Here is a 17,596-nt window from a genome sequence, read left to right as displayed (position 1 = left end):
CACCGCCGCGGGGTCATACCTGAGACACAGAGAGTCCGGGACGAAGGAGCCAGACGCAGCGGACGAGCAGATTCTACTCAACACCAACAAGAACCGACAAGGAGCGGACATCTTCATCGTGCTGTTTGCAGACCAGCGACAACCCAGGATCCAAGACTTGGCGTGAGTACAAGCCCGACGTCCTCACTTCTTCTCAGGGAGCAGAGGAGGGAAGGACACCCCTCCCCCCCCAGCACCGGTAATCTCCATCTTGGATACCGACAAAGCTCCGAGGAGCTGCTAGCTCCAGCTCAGGCCTTGGAATAAAACGAGTCATTTAGCAGGTCACAAGAACTTAACGGCGAAGTGACTTGCCAGACTCAGCTCCATCCAGGGAAAAGTCACCCAGCTCAGGCGCCAGCCATTGGAGTGCCTTGCCTCACAGGGTAACCACAGCCAGAGGCTGCCCCTCCCTCTAGCAGCCACCACAATCAATTGAAAAACAGAAACCCTGAGAATGGCTCCAGGCTGGGCGCTGTGAGCTTTATCACAAAATAGCCCCAGGGAAAAGCTACTGTTTGCTGAAAGGCCTCAACTCTACCCAGAAACTAGCCTCATCACCACATCCCCCTCTTTTGTGATTCTCAAATCAGATCACCCTGTCAGAAAACTAACCCGGGAGGGGGATCTCAAAATCTTGGGTAAAGCAGAGCATTTTTCTGCCTGTTCCAACTGACTTAAGAAACCAATCAAGCCACAGGACCTCAAGCTGACCAGAGACTCCAACAAGAGACTGGTTACAGACAAAAGGAGATACAGGATTCTTCCCACTCCTCCCCTCCCAAAAAAAAAACAAAAGACTTGTTTTTCTGTTTTTCTGTTTTTTTTTCTTCTTCTTCTTTTCTTTTTTTTTTGCTTGTTTTTTGTTTTTTGTTACCTTATATATATATACGTATATATATATATATATATATATATATTTTTTTTTTTTTTCCCTTCTAAAACTTTTATTAATCTTTAATTTTTGCCTCTTCTGAAAAAATAATTGTTTTCCACTAACTGTTTTTTTCTCATCTTATAATTTTTATTTTAGGAATATGTGAATGAGCGTTTTCCTTTCTTTTCTGGTCTTCTTTCTCTTTTTCTTTCTTTCTTAATTATCTTTTTGTTTTTTGTCTAGCTCTACTGAACTACTGATCTTTTCTTCTCCCTTTCCCATCCTTAAAGTTTTTCACATCTCCTCTATGTCCCTCCCCTTCTCTGAACATATTCACATTCCTTTCTAAATAAACGGTCTTTTCACCTCTATAATAACATTAATTTTTACGTTTCTATTTTTTTCTGGTCTCTCTTCATTCCCCTTTCCGTCTCTTCTTTTTTCTCTCTCTGTCTACTTGCATCCTACCCAACCCATTTCCTGCATTGTGATTAGGACATAGTTAACTCTCCCTGTGCCTCCCCAAACCAATCTATTCCTATTTTTTACCCACATCTCTCCCTAATCCTAATAATTTCTGGTTTTCCAAATTCTTTTTTGTGGTTCGAAGTCCTTTAACATATAGTTGTTTGAGGTTGAATAGATGTATCTGTTGAACTAGATTGTATCTGTAGACTATTGACTGTACAAACACAAACTTTGGTTGATGGTTGCCTTAAGATAGTGTTCTAGCACAGAACTGTTGCAATCTTCATCTCAAATGGGCCGAGTAAGCCGGAAAAACACAAGAAAAATGGCAAATTCGGGTATCTAAATTCCCAATCTTGATAATCAGGGATTAGAACACATAAAGAATAATCCAGAGGAGAGTTCCAAAATAGCTATACAAACACTAATAGCAAACATGATAAATGAGGAGTTTGACAATGTACAAAGGACTCTGTATGAGCGTGATAGGGAGAGAGGAGGCATCCCAGAAGTTTATACAGGAATATCATAAGCATGAGGAAGCCACTCAAAAACTGATACATGATTTGCGTGAACAACTTGAGAATACTCAAAGAGAAAGGGAGGAATGGCGTGAGCAGGCAGAGAACACTCAAAGAGAACTGCAGGAATCCCACAAACGGGAAGAAAGAGAACTGCAGGAATCCCACAGACGGGAGGAAGCTAATCAAAGAGTAATTCTGGAATTGAGAGACCAGGTAGAGAATACACAAAGATCACTAAAGGCATTCATGGAATCCATTAACAAAGAGCTGAAGGAAGTCAGGGAGACCACAAAGGGAATGTTGAATGGAACCCAACAGAAGGAATGGCAGTCCAAAGAAACCATAACCAATCAACTAAGTGATTTGAGAACAAACACTGAACACCAAATTAAGGAAGTAAAGAAATTCATATAAGACCTAAAACAGAGCTTCAACAAAGAACTTGAAGCCATCAAGCTGACCAATTAGAAGGAAAAGAGATAAAAAACAAAGTAGAGAGTCTTGACAGCAGGTTAGACCATGCAGAAGATCGAATCTCAGGGATTGAAGACAGCCTAGATATTATAGAGAAAGAACATACAACCATCCAAGACAAGTCAAAGAAATATGAGAGGTCTATCCAACACCTGCAAGACACCATCAGAAGGCCCAATCTAAGGATAATGGGTGTAGAGGAGCACCTAGAAACAGAAGTTAATGGTCTAGGAAATTTGTTTACCAGGATCCTAGCAGAGAACTTCCCAAACATACAAAAAGATAGGCCTATTCAGATACAAGAAGCTTTTAGAACCCCAAATAGACCAGACCAGAATAGGACATCACACCGTCACATTATACTCCACACAGGATCAACCCAGACCAAGGAAAAGATCCTTAAAGCTGTCAAGGAGAAAAGGGTAATCACCTATAAAGGGAAACCAATTAGAATTACCTCAGATTTCTCAGCAGAGACAATCAAAGCAAGAAGAGCCTGGAATGACCTATGCCATGCCCTAAAAACAAACAACTATCAACCAAGAATACTGTACCCAGTTAAACTCTCCTTCATAACTGAAGGCCAAATAAAAACCTTCCATAGCAAAGAAAAATTGAAACAATACATCTCCACCAAACCAGCCCTACAAAAGATTCTTAAAGATGTCCTACACATAGAAAACCAACAAGAACGCAACAAAGGCCAAGAAACTGCACCCAAACTGAGAATCCAAGAACCTTAGGAAGAACCCAGTTTTTGCAGCCCCCAAGAAGGTGGATAACATGGCAGGAACTCCCAAATACCTCTCAGTCCTATCTCTTAACGTTAACGGACTGAACTCTCCAATTAAGCGACATAGACTGTCGAGTTGGATTAAAAAACAAGACCCTTCTATCTGCTGCCTGCAGGAGTCACATCTTGCCCATAAAAACAAACACATTTTCAATGTAAAAGGCTGGAACAAAATCTACCAAGCAAACGTCCCTGATAAACAGGCGGGAGTTGCAATCCTAATATCAGATAAAATAGATTCAAATTAAAATTCGTGAGAAGAGATAAAGAAGGTCGCTACATACTAATTAAAGGATCTCTCCTTCAGGAGGATATTACAATTCTAAATATCTATTCGCCAAACAATGGAACACCCAAATTTATCAAAGAAACACGACTTTCCCTCAAATCTCATATAGATCCAAAGACATTAATTGTTGGGGATTTTAACACACCACTCTCCCCACTAGATATATCAACTCGGCAAAAACTCACCAGAAAAACCGCAGATCTAAACAGCTGCATAGATCAACTAGACTAAACAGACATTTACCGAACATTTCACCCAGCAGCATCAGAATACACGTTCTTCTCAGCAGCACATGGAACGTTTTCTAAAATAGACCACATTTTAGGCCACAAAGCAAACTTGTCTAAATTCAGAAACATTGAAGTTATAACTTGCATTCTCTCTGACAACAAGGGAATAAAATTAGAACTCAACACCAAAAGCCACCAAAGAAAGTCCGGTATCACATGGAGGCTGAACAACCCACTGCTGAATCATGAGTGGGTCATGGAAGAGATTAGAAAGGAAATTCAAATGTTCATGCTATTCAACAAAAATGAACACACAAATTACCAGCTCCTCTGGGACACAGCAAAGGCAGTACTCAGAGGCAAGTTTATAGCCCTGAGATCCTGCATCAACAAATTGGAGAGATCTGAAACTAACAATTTAATGACACATCTAAACCTCCTTGAAAAAGAGCAGCTAGATAAACCCCAATCCAGTAGACGGAAAGAAATAATCAAAATTAAAACAGAATTAAATGAATTAGAATCCCAAAAAAACTATAGAAAGAATCAACAAAACAAAGAGTTGGTTCTTCGAAAAAATTAACAAAATTGACAGACCCTTAGCAAACCTTATCAGAAAAAGGAGAGAACACACCAAATTAATAAACTCAGAGATGAGAATGGAAACATCACCACGGAAACAACCAAGATTCAGAACATTATAAGGGAATACTTCTCAAAACTTTATGCTAATAAGTTTGAGAACTTGACAGAAATGGACCTTTTCCTAGTAAATATTGACATGCCAAAACTAAACCAAGATGAGTTAAACCAGCTTAACAGGCCCATATCAAGCATTGAAATAGAAACAGCAATAAGAAACCTCCCAGCTAAGAAAAGTCCAGGACCAGATGGTTTTACAGCGGAATTCTACAAGGCCTTCAAAGCAGAGCTCACACCAATACTCCTGCAACTCTTCAATGAAATTGAAAGAGAAAGCTCACTACTGAACACATTCTATGAAGCCATCATAACCCTCATCCCAAAACCAGGCAGGGACTCTTCAAAGAAAGAGAACTATAGGCCCATTTCTTTGATGAACATTGATACAAAACTTCTCAACAAAATTTTGGCCAATCGACTTCAACAATTCATCCAGAAAATCATACACCATGATCAAACAGGATTCATTTCAGGGATGCAAAGCTGGTTCAATATACACAAATCAAATAATATTATTCATCACATCAATAGGAGCAAGAATAAGAACCACATGGTTATCTCAATAGATGCAGAAAAAGCATTTGACAAGATCCAACACCCCTTGATGATGAAGGTTCTGGAAAAATTAGGAATCCATGGATCATTCCTCAATACAATAAAGGCTGTATATGACAAACCTACAGCCAGCATTATACTCAATGGTGAAAAACTAAAGCCATTTCCTCTTAACTCAGGAACAAGACAAGGATGCCCACTCTCTCCACTTCTCTTCAATCTAGTATTAGAATGCCTAGCTACAGCAATAAGACAAGATGCAGACATAAAGCGGATCCAAATAGGGAAAGAAGAAATAAAACACTCCCTCTTTGCAGATGACATGATCTTGTATTTAAAGAATCCCATAGACTCCACTCCCAAATTACTCAAGCTGATTCAAAACTTTGGCAAAGTAGCAGGTTATAAAATTAACCCCCCAAAATCAATGGCTTTTCTATATGCCAACAATGAGAAAAGTGTGGCTGAAATTAGGAAAGCAACTCCATTTGTAATAGTCCCACAAAAAATAAAATACCTAGGAATTAACTTAACCAAAGAAGTAAAGGACCTATATTATGAAAATTTCAAATCTTGAAAAAGGAAATCAACACAGAACTTAAAAAATGGCAAAACCTCCTATGCTCCTGGATTGGCAAGATTAACATCGTGAAAATGGCAATACTTCCCAAGACTATCTACAAATTCAACGCGATACCTATCAAAATTCCACACTCCTTCTTCAAGGAAATAGAAGAGTCAATCCAAAAATTCATATGGAACAATAAAAGACTCCAAATAGCAAAAACGCTCCTCAATGGAAAGAACACTGCTGGAGGAATATCAATACCAAATTTCAAACTCTACTATAAAGCCATAGTAATCAAAACAGCTTGGTATTGGCATAAGAACAGACCTCAGGACCAATGGAATAGAATTGAAAACCCAGAAATGAACCTACAGACCTATAGCCATCTAATCTTCGATAAGGAAGCTAAAACAATAGAATGGAAGAAAGACAGCCTCTTCAGTAAATGGTGCTGGCAAAATTGGTTAACTACATGTAGAAAACTAAAGCTAGATCCTTATATATCACCCTGCACCAGAATCAACTCCAAATGGATCAAAGACCTTGAACTCAAAGCAGACACTCTGAAAACATTACAGGATGGAATAGGAGAAACCCTAGGTCTCCTTGGCTCAGGCCGAAATTTTCTGAATAGAGACCTGGAAGCACAACAAATCAAAGAAAGGTTGGACAAATGGGATTGCATAAGGTTGCAGAGCTTCTGCATGGCAAATGACATAGCTAGCAAGATCAATAGAAAGCCCACGGATTGGGAGAAGATCTTTACTAGCCATACAACGGACAAGGGTCTCATATCTAAAATATACTTGGAACTCAAAAAATTGAACCACCCAACAACAAATCCTCAAAGAAACAACTGCCCAATAAATAAGTGGGCGAAAGACTTAAAGAGAAGCTTCTCTGAAGAAGAAAGAAGGATGGCCAATAGACACATGAAGAAATGTTCAACATCCCTAGCCATAAAAGAAATGTAAATCAAAACAACATTGAGATATCACCTCACTCCAGTTAGAACAGCAAAAATCAAGAACTCTAACAACAACAGATGCTGGAGGGAATGTGGACAGACAGGAACCTTACTTCATTGTTGGTGGGAATGTAAATTTGTTCAACCGCTTGGGAAAGCAGTATGGAGGTTCCTCAAAATACTTCACATAGATCTCCCCTATGATCCAGCAATCCCACTTTTGGGCATTTACCCAAATGTTTACAAACAAGACCACACTAAAGCTACCAGCACAACTTTGTTTTTTGCAGCATTATTTACCATAGCTAAGATATGGAACCAACCCAGATGCCCCTCAGTAGATGAATGGATCAAGAAAATGTGGTATATATACACAATGGAATTCTATGACTCCATCATAAAGAATGACATTTCCCCATTTGTTAGGAAATGGAAAGGTTTGGAAAAAATTATATTAAGTGAAGTAAGCCAGGCCCAAAGTAGCATAGGTCCCATGGTTTCCCTTATTTGCAATATGTAGTATAGGTATGAGTCAAGCGGAAAAGGTCAAATAATGTGATGTTAGGAAAATGAACCCTTAAATATGTATTTTAATGTTTTCGTTTCTTTCATGCATGTGTTTCTAACGCATTTATAAGATTATTTCTTTGTTGCTTTGTATGTCCCTCCCCCACAGTGTAACCCCCGCTTTCACTATATTTGATGTCAGTATAACATGTGGAGGAGATGGGGACAAACAAGTCGTTTAAGGATTCAGGTGGACCTGTTGCAACCATGAGAAGTACAAAATGTCATGTCAAAACCAACTTTACAATGTCTGTGGGGGGGGGAGGGGGGTATAATTGAGTGGGGGAAGGGGGGAGGCTGGGAAGGGAGGTGAAGGGTAAACAAAGGAGGAGGCTGCAATGCTTGGTAAGAAATGTATGCATTATCCTGCCCATGTAATTGTAGCCCATCTATACAGTATGTTCTCAAATAAAATAAAATTAAATTAAAAAAAAAGAATGTAGAGAATGGTGGGGTGGGGAAGTGGGGAGAAGGAGAAGGATTGAGATTGGGGGGGAGAGGGTAGGCGGGGAAGGGATGTGAAGGGTAAATCAAAGGAGGAGGCTGCAATGCTTGGTAAGTAATGTACGCATTATCCTGCCCATGTAATTGTAACCCCTCTGTACAGTATGTTCACAAATAAAATAATATAAAATTTAAAAAAAAATAAAAAAATAAAAAAAGAATGTAGAGAATCAAAAAAAAAAGTAGGATATTTAATGCAGTAGATCGAATCTCAGGGATTGAAGAGAGCCTAGGTATTAAAAAGAACATACAACTATCCAAGACAAATCGAAGAAACATGATAGATCTATTCAACATTTGGAATAGACAATCAGTAGGCCTACTCTGAGGACAATTGGTGTAGAGGAACAGCTAGAGACAGAAGTTAATTGTCTAGGAAATTTGTTTATCAGGATCCAAGCAGAGAACTTTCCAAACATACAAAAAGTTAGGCCTATTCAGATACAAGATGCTTGTAGAACCCCAAATAGACCACACCAGAACAACACTTCCCATTGTCACATTATAATCCACTCAGGATCAATTAAGACCAAGAATAAGTTCCTAAAAGATGTCAAGGAGAAAAGATCAATCACCTATAAAGGAAAACCAATTAGAATCATCTCATATTTTTCAGCAGAGATAATTAAAGCAAGAAGAGCCTGGAAGGCTGTATGTCATGCCCTGAAGACCAACAATTTTCAACCAAGAATACTGTACCCAGCTAAATTCTCCTTCATAACCGAAGGTCAAATAAAAACCTTCCATAGCAAAGAAAAACTGAAAAATATATCTCTACCAAACCAGCCCTACAAAAAATACTTAAAGATGACCTACACATAGAAAACCAACAAGACCACAATAATGGCTAAGAAACCACACCCAAACTGAGAATCGAAAACCATAGGAAGAACCAAGTTTCCACAGCCCCCACAGAGGTGGATAGCATGGCAGGAGCTACCAAACACCTCTCAGTCCTAGCTCTCAACATTAATGGACTTAAAGCTCCAATTTAGCGAAACAATCTGTCTAGTTGGATTAAAAAGCAAGATAATTCTATCTCTTGCCTTTAGGAGTCACACCTTGCCCATAAAAACAAACACATTTTGGTAATGAAAGGCTAGAATAAAATCTACCAAGCAAACAGCTGCCATAAACAGGAAGGAGTTGCAATAATAATATCAGATAAAATATGCTTCAAATTAAAATTCGTGTAAAGAGTTAAAGAAGGTGGCTACATACGACTTATGGGTTCTCTACTTCAGGAGGATATTACAATCTTAAATATGGAATCGCCAAACAATGGAGCACCCAAATTTATCCAAGAAACACTATTTTCCCTCAGATCTCACATAGATCCAAAGGCATTAATTGTTGAGAATTTTAACACACCGCTATCCCCACTATATAGATCAAATCGGCAAAAAATCAACAGAGAAACCACAGATCTAAACAACTGCATAGATCAACTAGATTTAACAGACATCAGAATACAGGTTTTACTCTGCAGCACATGGAACATTTTCCAAAAGAAATCACATTTTAGGTCACAAAACAAACTTGTCCAAATTCAGAAACACTGAAGTTACACCTTACATTTTGTCAGACCACAAGGGAATAAAATTAGAACTCAACACCAAAAGCCACCAAAAAAGTCTTGTAACAAATGGAGGTTGAACAACACACTGTTGAATAAACAGGGGGTCATGGAAGAGATTAGAAAGGAAATTCAAATGTCCATGATATTCAACAAAAATGAACACACAAATTACCAGCTCCTCTGGGACACAGAAAAGGCAGTACTCAGAGGCAAGTTTATAGCTCTGAGTTCCTACACCAACAAATTAGAGATATCTGAAACCAACCATTTAATGAGACATCTGAACCACCTTGACAAAGAGCAGCAAGATAAACTCCAATTCAATAGATAGAAAGAAATAATTAACATTAAATCAGAGTTAAAAGAATTAGAATAAACAAAAAACAGAAAGAATCAACAAAACAAAGAGTTGGTTCTTTGAAAAAATTAACAAAATTGACAGACCCTTAGCAAATCTTATCAGAAAATGAAGGAACACACCCAAATAAATAAAGTCAGAGATGAGAATGGAAACATCACCACGGAAACAACCAAGATTCTGAACATTTTAAGGGAATATTTTCAAACCTTTATGCTAATAAGTTTGAAACTTGGCAGAAATGGAACTTTTGCTAGCAATTATCAACATGCAAATACTAAAACAAGATGGGTTAAAACATTTTAAGGGGCCCATATCAAGCGTTGAAATAGACACAGCAATAAGAGACCTCCCATCTAAGAAAATCCCAGGACCAGATGGATTTTACAGCAGAATTGTACAAGACCTTCAAAACAGAGCTCACACCAATACTCCTCTAAATCTTCAATGAAATTGAAAGAGAAAGTTCACTACCAAACTCATTCCATGAAGCCATCATAACCTTCATCCCAATACCAAGCAAGGAATCATGAAAGAAAGAGAACTATAGACCCATTTCTTTGATGAACATTGATACAAAATTTTCAACAAAATTTTGGCCAATCGAATTCAACACTTCATCCAAAAAATCATGCACCACTATCATACAGGATTCATTTCAGGGATGCAAACCTGGTTCAATGTACACAAATCAATTAATATAATTTATCATATCAACAAGAGCAAGGATTAAAACCACATGGTTATCTCAACAGCTGCAGAAAAAGCATTGGACCCGATCCAAAACCCCTTTATGATAAGGGTTCTGGAAAAATTAGGTATCTATGGAACATTCCTCAATACAATAAAAGCTGTATATGGAAAACCTACAGCCAGAATTATAATTAATGGTGAAAAACTACAGCCATTTCCTCTTAACACAGAAATGAGACAAGGATGTCCACTCTCAACTTCTCTTCAATTTAGTATTAGAATACCTAGCTACAGAAATAAGACAATATGCCAACATAAAAGGGATGCAAATAGGGAAAGAAGAAGTAAAATACTCCCTCTTTGCAGATGACATAATCTTGTACTTAAGGAATCCCACGGACTCCACTCCCAAATTACTCAAGCTAATTCAAAACGTGGGCAAAATAGAAGGGTATAAAATTAACCCTCAAAAATCAATGGCTTTTCTATATGCCAACAATTAGAAAAGCGTGGCTCAAATCAAGAAAGGTTTTCCATTTGTAATAGCCCCTCAAAAATAAAATACCTAGGAATTAACTTAACCAAAGAAGTAAAGGATTTCTATGATGAAAACTTTAAAAAATCTGAAAAAGGAAATCAAAATAGAACTTAGAAAGTGGCAAAACCTCCCATGCTCCTCGATAGGAAGGATGAACATTGTGAAATGGCAATATTTCCCAAGACTATCTACAAGTTCAATGCCATACCTATCAATATTCCTACCGCCTTCTTCAAGGAAATAGAAGAGGCAATCCAAAAATTCATATGGAACAACAAAAGACCCCCAATTGCAAAAAGCGATCCTTAACAGAAAGAACGGTGTTGGAGGAATATCAATACCAAATTTCAAACTCTACTACAAAGCCATAGTAATTTAAACACTTTTGTACTGGCACAAGAAAAACCTCAGGAACAATGGACTAGAATTGAAAACCCAGAAATGAACCTACAGACCCATAATCATCTAATATTCGATAAAGGTCTAAAAAGATAAAATTGAGGAAAGACAGGCTGATCAGAAAATGGTACTAGCAAAATTGGTTAATCACTTGTTGAAAATTAAGGCTAGATCCTTATATATCACGCTGTACCAGAATCAACTCCAAATGAATCAAAGACCTCGGAGTCAAAGCAAATATTCTTTAAACATTACCTAGAAAGCCTATGTCTCCTTGACAAAGGCTGAAATTTTCTGAAAAGAAACCCAGAAGCAAAACAAATGAAAGAAAGTTTGGACAAATGGGATTGCATGCAATTGCAGAGTTTCTGCATGGCAAAGGACATAGCTAGCAAGATCACTAGAAAGCCCACGGAATCGGAGATGATCTTCACTAGCCATACAACCGACAAGGGTTTCATATCTAAAACAGACCTGGAAATAAAAAAAATAAATCCCCAACACAAATACTCAAAGAAAATACTGCCCAATAAATAAGTGGGCTAAAGACATAAAGAGAAACTTCTCTGAAGAGGAAAGGAGGATGACCAATAAACGCATGCAGAAATGCTCAACGTCCCTAGCCATAAAAGAAATGCAAATCAATCAACATTAATATATCACCTCACCCAAGTTAGAATGGCTATAATCAAGAACTCTAATAACAACAGATGCTGGAGGGGATGTGGACAAAAGGGAACCTTAATGCATGGTTAGTGGGAGTGTATTCTTGTTCAACCCCTTTGGAAAGTAGTATGGAGGTTCCTCCAAAGACTCCACATAGAGCTTCCCTATGATCGAGCAATCCCACTTTTGGGCATTTACCCAAATGATCACAAACTAGACCATAAAAAAGCTACCAGCACAAATATATTTATTGCAGCTTTACCATAGCTATATGGAGCCAACCCAGATGCCCCTCAGTAGATGAATGGATCAAGAAAATGTGGTATATATATATACAATGGAATTCTATGTCTCTATCTGAAAGAATGATATTGCCCCATTTGTTAGGAAATGGAAAACTTGGAAAAAATTATATTAAGTGAAGTAAGCCAGGCCCAAAGTAACATAGGTCCCATGGGTTCCCTTATTAGCAATTACTAGTGTATGTCTGAGACACGCAGAAATTGTTAGATAAGTTGATGTTAGGTGAAATGAACCCGAAAATAAGAATTCAAATTTTTTCCTTTCCTGTAATTATTTCTAACATATTTATAAGATTATTTCTTTGTTACTTTGTATGTCCCTCCCGCATGGTATAACCCCTGTTTTCACTGTATTTGATGTTGGTATAATTTGTGGAGGGGAAGGGAAAAATTTTTTAAAATATGGATACAGGTGGACATATCAATGTAAGTTTTTTCCATCATAAACACAATTTTACAGAAACAAGATAAATAGCAATTTAGGAAACAATAAGGTTTCCTTGTTACAAATAGGCAACCAAGGATATATGCCTGTCTTAAGATTGCATCATTAATTACTTAAATTTACAGGACACTACATGCTTCAGCAGCACATTTACCCAAATTACAATACAGAGATTAACATGGCTCTTGCACAAGGATGATATGAAAATTTGTGAAGAAATGAAAAACAGTTACTAAACAGTTGATTACAAATATACAAGTGTAATTATACATGTAATTCATAGGAATAAAAGTTAGTTTTACACCATTCAATTTTCACCTTTTTATAAAGGCCTTTACATTGCATAACCTTTATAAAAGTTTTGAAATTAAATAACATTTTCATTTTATCCCAAATAAATAAAATTCTATAAGGACGTAGGAATTAAAGGAATCTTAAACCTTTTCTATATGGAATGCAATCTGAAAGGACACATTAATGAACCTATATATTATAAAACAATGTCGAATTCAAAGTATTATATCTAGGAGAGAATGAACTAGATGATGGATATTATACAAACAGAATACTAAATATTTTAAAATATACTTTTTTCAGACAAGCACCAGAAATATCTTTAGTTTCTCTACTACTCATTTCAACAGATAAGTTAAAAATATTTCTTATTAAAAAATCACAAACGCTACAGAAATAATTATAGATGTATACAAACAACTTGAATGTATATTGACATCAAAGTCAGGCAATTCACTTGGAAGAATACCATGGAATTCATGAATGTTTAAAGTAAGATATTGCTGTTGCTTTGTATTGTGAAAATATTTTGTATGGACACATAGGATGAACTGGCAATTTTGAAATTTAAGAAATTTACCCACACCATTAGGACTTAGGAGAACAATTTGTACAGCTTTCCACAACATCAAAGAGGTAGTGATACATACTTATTCTTTTGGCAATATCAAATGAAGTTTCTTCCAAGTTTTGCTTCAGACCAGGTTTGATATAATGGTTCAACAGAAGGAGATCTAGCATAACTTTGCTATTTCTATTCCCAGCAGCAAAATGCAAGGGGGTCAAGGGGCCTTTAGTCTGGCCATTGGTATCTGCATCATGTTGAAATAAAGAAGCCACTCTGTTATTATTCCATGTATAAGTACTGTGCAGGGGTGTCCAGCCATTCACAATTATTACATGAATATCTACCTTGAGCCCCCAACTAATGGACAATGTCTAAGTGTCCACTGAATGCTTCTCGATGAAGAGGGGTGTACTCATCGTCATCACTAGTATTCACATGAGTGGCCTTTTTGGAAAGTAGTCTCTGCACTGTAGTAAGGCGATTATTTTCAGCAGTCCAAAGAAGAAATTTGCTTGGATCCTATTCCATTTTTCTCTTGCAATTGATACCATTTCTCACTTTTTCATCTTGTTAATCATCTTCATCAGAATTGTCTAGCCAGAGACTTTGAGTGCCAGTGAGTATGAGGTGTCCATGTATTTCCCCAATAGTTCACATTCGATGAACTGGTCAGAAATATCCGGTGAATTTTTGGCATCTGTTTTTTTCACTATTATTTATTTTCTCTTTATTCATTTTTACTATTCTAAATTATTCTAACTGGAGAGTAGGGAATTGATAGAGAGCAGAGGAAAGATTTTCCTCCGTATTCAAAGGTACAGACTGAAAATGAGGACCAGTGGTGTCTTCATGTGCAGCTTATTTTAGGAATGAGAAAACAGGAAATAATGCCTTCCATGTAAATTATTTGGGAAATGGCTGAGCAGAAAGTTAAATGATGCAACCAAAAATATAAAAGCAAAATAAATTAGGATAATTATGAAGCAATCATATTACCTATGAGAACCATGAAAGGGGAGAGAGGAAGAGACAGATGTGCAATGATATAGCTAGCCAAGAAATTCATCCCTCTGATCAATTTATAGAGCAAACAATTTCATTTTTTAAAAGAGATGGAAATAGAATTTAAGATCAGATGTCTCCATTGTTTTTAATTATATTCTTATTATCTTAAATACTTGGACAATGGAATTTCCATTCAACAAATCAGTTTTTTTAAGTATAATGGATCTTTATATAACTTTTCCACATCCTTTCAAACCTCACCCCACTTTAATTTTTTCTAGTTTCATACTATCTGCATTGAATAATATACTTTCACTCTCTTCTTCCATAACTCTCTTTATTCCTTCCTTTTGACTTTCCCTCACACCTTCCAAGTGATAGTTTCCTGACATATATTTTGTTGGATTAAAAGTTCAATTTTATAAGAAAATACACTTTTGAAATACTCCTCTGCAAATATCATGCTTTGGTTAATATTTTTGTGTAAACTTGTATAAAGTTCTAGCTTCCAAATATGAGACATATGGGTTCTTTGTTTGTCTGGCTCTGACTTAGCTCATTAATATATTTTTAGATCTATCCATTTCGTTTCAAATAATGTAACAGTCTTCAAAATGGATAGGTGCAATCCAATTATGTATATGTGCCACACTTTCTCCAACCATCACTCCTCCAAAGGGCATCTGGGCTGTTTCCGTAACTTTGCTACGATGAATAGTGGAGCAATGAACATGGTTGTGACAGTGATTTTACTGTAACCTTTTGGAAGAATTCATCACTACCATTATGGCAACAATCCTCTAGCCAGTTTTCCAGAATAAGCACATCCTTCCCTTCATCCTCATCCCAATGTATTGCAAGTCTTCAAAAACACACTTCCCCTACAGGTCTCAATAAACTAAAACCACACTGTGCCCATATTCTTTCAATACATTGTATCATAAATGTACATATAATTTAGTGAGAACCTTCTATGTATTTTCCTAATGTGAGAATGAGGGACATGACAGAGTAAAAGTAAGAAGTATGCAATTTAATTAGCTATTATCACATTTAAAATCATTTTCAGCTCTAATTCATAGCCTCACATAATATTATTATAATCTTTATTTGGTTACTTCATCTAACCCATAATTTGTAACAGGTGAATTAAAAACAAAGGCTAAAAGTGTGGTTTGATTTTGACACTTATGTGTGAGGTTGCACAATATGGGCAAATAGATGGATTGGAATTAATAGCTCTTATCCATTTTGTTAACGTAGAGATGGTTTTCCCAAAATGATTTTCGCAATTCGTATTCCATTCACCAACAAGACATGTGATAATTTCCTTTGTTTTGCTCCTCATTAATTTTAGTTTACATTTTATTTTATAATGGATGATTTCATAAATCTACTGTAGATACAAAAATATGTTAAAGTATTTCTATCTGTATGCATTGATATATACAAACACACATATATTACACAGGTAATAATGATAATGAATAATTTCAAGAACTGTACAATTTACTAAATTATGAAAAATATCGGCGGCTATTGCCTGGCATCCTGGTTGCTCGGGAGGCTGAGATCTGATTATCATGGTTTGAAGCCATCCTGGGCAGGAATGTCCAGGAGCCTCTTATCACCAAACAACCAAAAGAAAATCAGAATTGGAACTGTGGCTCAAAGTAGTAAACTTGTAGCTTTGCGAGAAAAATCTCAGGGACATCATCCAGGTTCTTAGTTCAAGAAGTACAATCTACCCAAATAAAATCTATTCAATTTACACCTGTGTAAGTAAAGTAATTCCATCACCCAAATGCACAACCATGCTCATTTGCAAGGTAACTCTATTTTGTCTGAAGTACCACAAAACATTTTCACTTAAGTTGAAAGCATTGTACCATGGGTATATTCTATCTCTCTCATGCATTTTTCCACTCAAATACTCAAATCTTACAATTATTCCACTTATTTAAAATCATAGCTTTTTACTCTAATACCCATAATATTAGAGTTTGAATTGAGTGTCTTGTGCCCCCTAAATGGGTGTTCTTACCACTTTGTCATGTCTCCAGCCCTAAATTATCCTGATTATTTTTCAGATACTGATCTTGGGCTCAGTCCACGTTATGTTATTCTTCCTGGAATTTAGAATAACAGGTACATGTCATTGTGTAAAAATCTTTCTGTCCAGTCTGGGCTTTAACCTCTATCCTCACAAGAGTAGACTCAAATGTAGTCAGAATTTTCATAAGTTTGTCATAGCTGATGTTTTTTTTTTTTTAAGTCAGGTCATTTTCTGCAGGTTTTTGAGTACTGAATTAATTTGTTTTCTTGGGTTGTTTTGTTTCATTTGAATGTATGTGTTGAGTTGTTCCTCACTTTTCTGGTTTCTTTCAATCAAGTTCTTACCTAATGTGCTGAGAAACCAATCCTTATTTTTCACGATAGTCAATCTGAACATGATTTATTCCAAAGCAATTTGAGTAATATTTAAACACCTTCATCTCTATGAATGGTATATAAATGATAAGTGCTGCGAAGGGACTTTTCATTTTCACAGCAATCTTTGTCATACACAGACAGATCATGAAATATATGAAGATAATAAAACTACAGATGCTAGCAAGAAGAAGGAAAACCTATTATTAATTGTTTGAAAGAGGCTTCCCTTCTAGTGAAAGAAATACGTTGCTTGATGTAGGATTTCTCAAATTATATTGCTAGGATGAAGCTAAACAATCATCTAATTCTACAGAATTGAGGGCGAAGAATTAAACTCCTGAATAGTTTACATTTGGGTCAAATAAATCATGTTTCCAAAAAGAGAGTTGACTTTAGAGAAACATGAGGAGTTGTAGGTAAATAGGTGCTTAGCTGATTTTGTTAATTTTTAAACTAATACAGGGAAATAGAGTACTGCAAGGTAAAAAAAGAACTTCGCATTGCAATACTTATGATTGTGTGTGTGTGTGTTTGTGTACACATGCACATGTATACACGCACACGCATGTGCAAGTGCTCATTCATTCATCATCTCTATGCTTCTGTGACCTAGGATATTGATTTACCACTTGAGCCATTGTTCCACTTCTGTATTTTTTGGAGATAATCGCATTTATTTTCATGATTGGACTGGCTTTGAATAGTGGTCTTCATATCTCAGCCTCCAGAGTAGCTAGCTAAGCTTATTCAGCCTCCAAG

The 17,596-nt window shown here is 36.5% G+C and overlaps 1 pseudogene; it reads left to right on the top strand.

Annotated features, from left to right (window-relative positions):
* Window positions 1-12,670: 12,670 nt before the first annotated feature.
* Window positions 12,671-12,767, top strand: LOC138815521 (U6 spliceosomal RNA; annotated as a pseudogene).
* Window positions 12,768-17,596: the final 4,829 nt, after the last annotated feature.

Source organism: Dipodomys merriami, unplaced genomic scaffold (genome assembly GCF_024711535.1).
Source record: "Dipodomys merriami isolate MVZ:Mamm:240054 unplaced genomic scaffold, mDipMer1.0.p SCAF_645, whole genome shotgun sequence".
Classification (NCBI taxonomy): Eukaryota; Metazoa; Chordata; class Mammalia; order Rodentia; family Heteromyidae; genus Dipodomys; species Dipodomys merriami.
The sequence above is the reverse complement of the archived record's forward strand: the minus strand, read 5'-3'. Positions and strand labels throughout refer to the sequence as shown.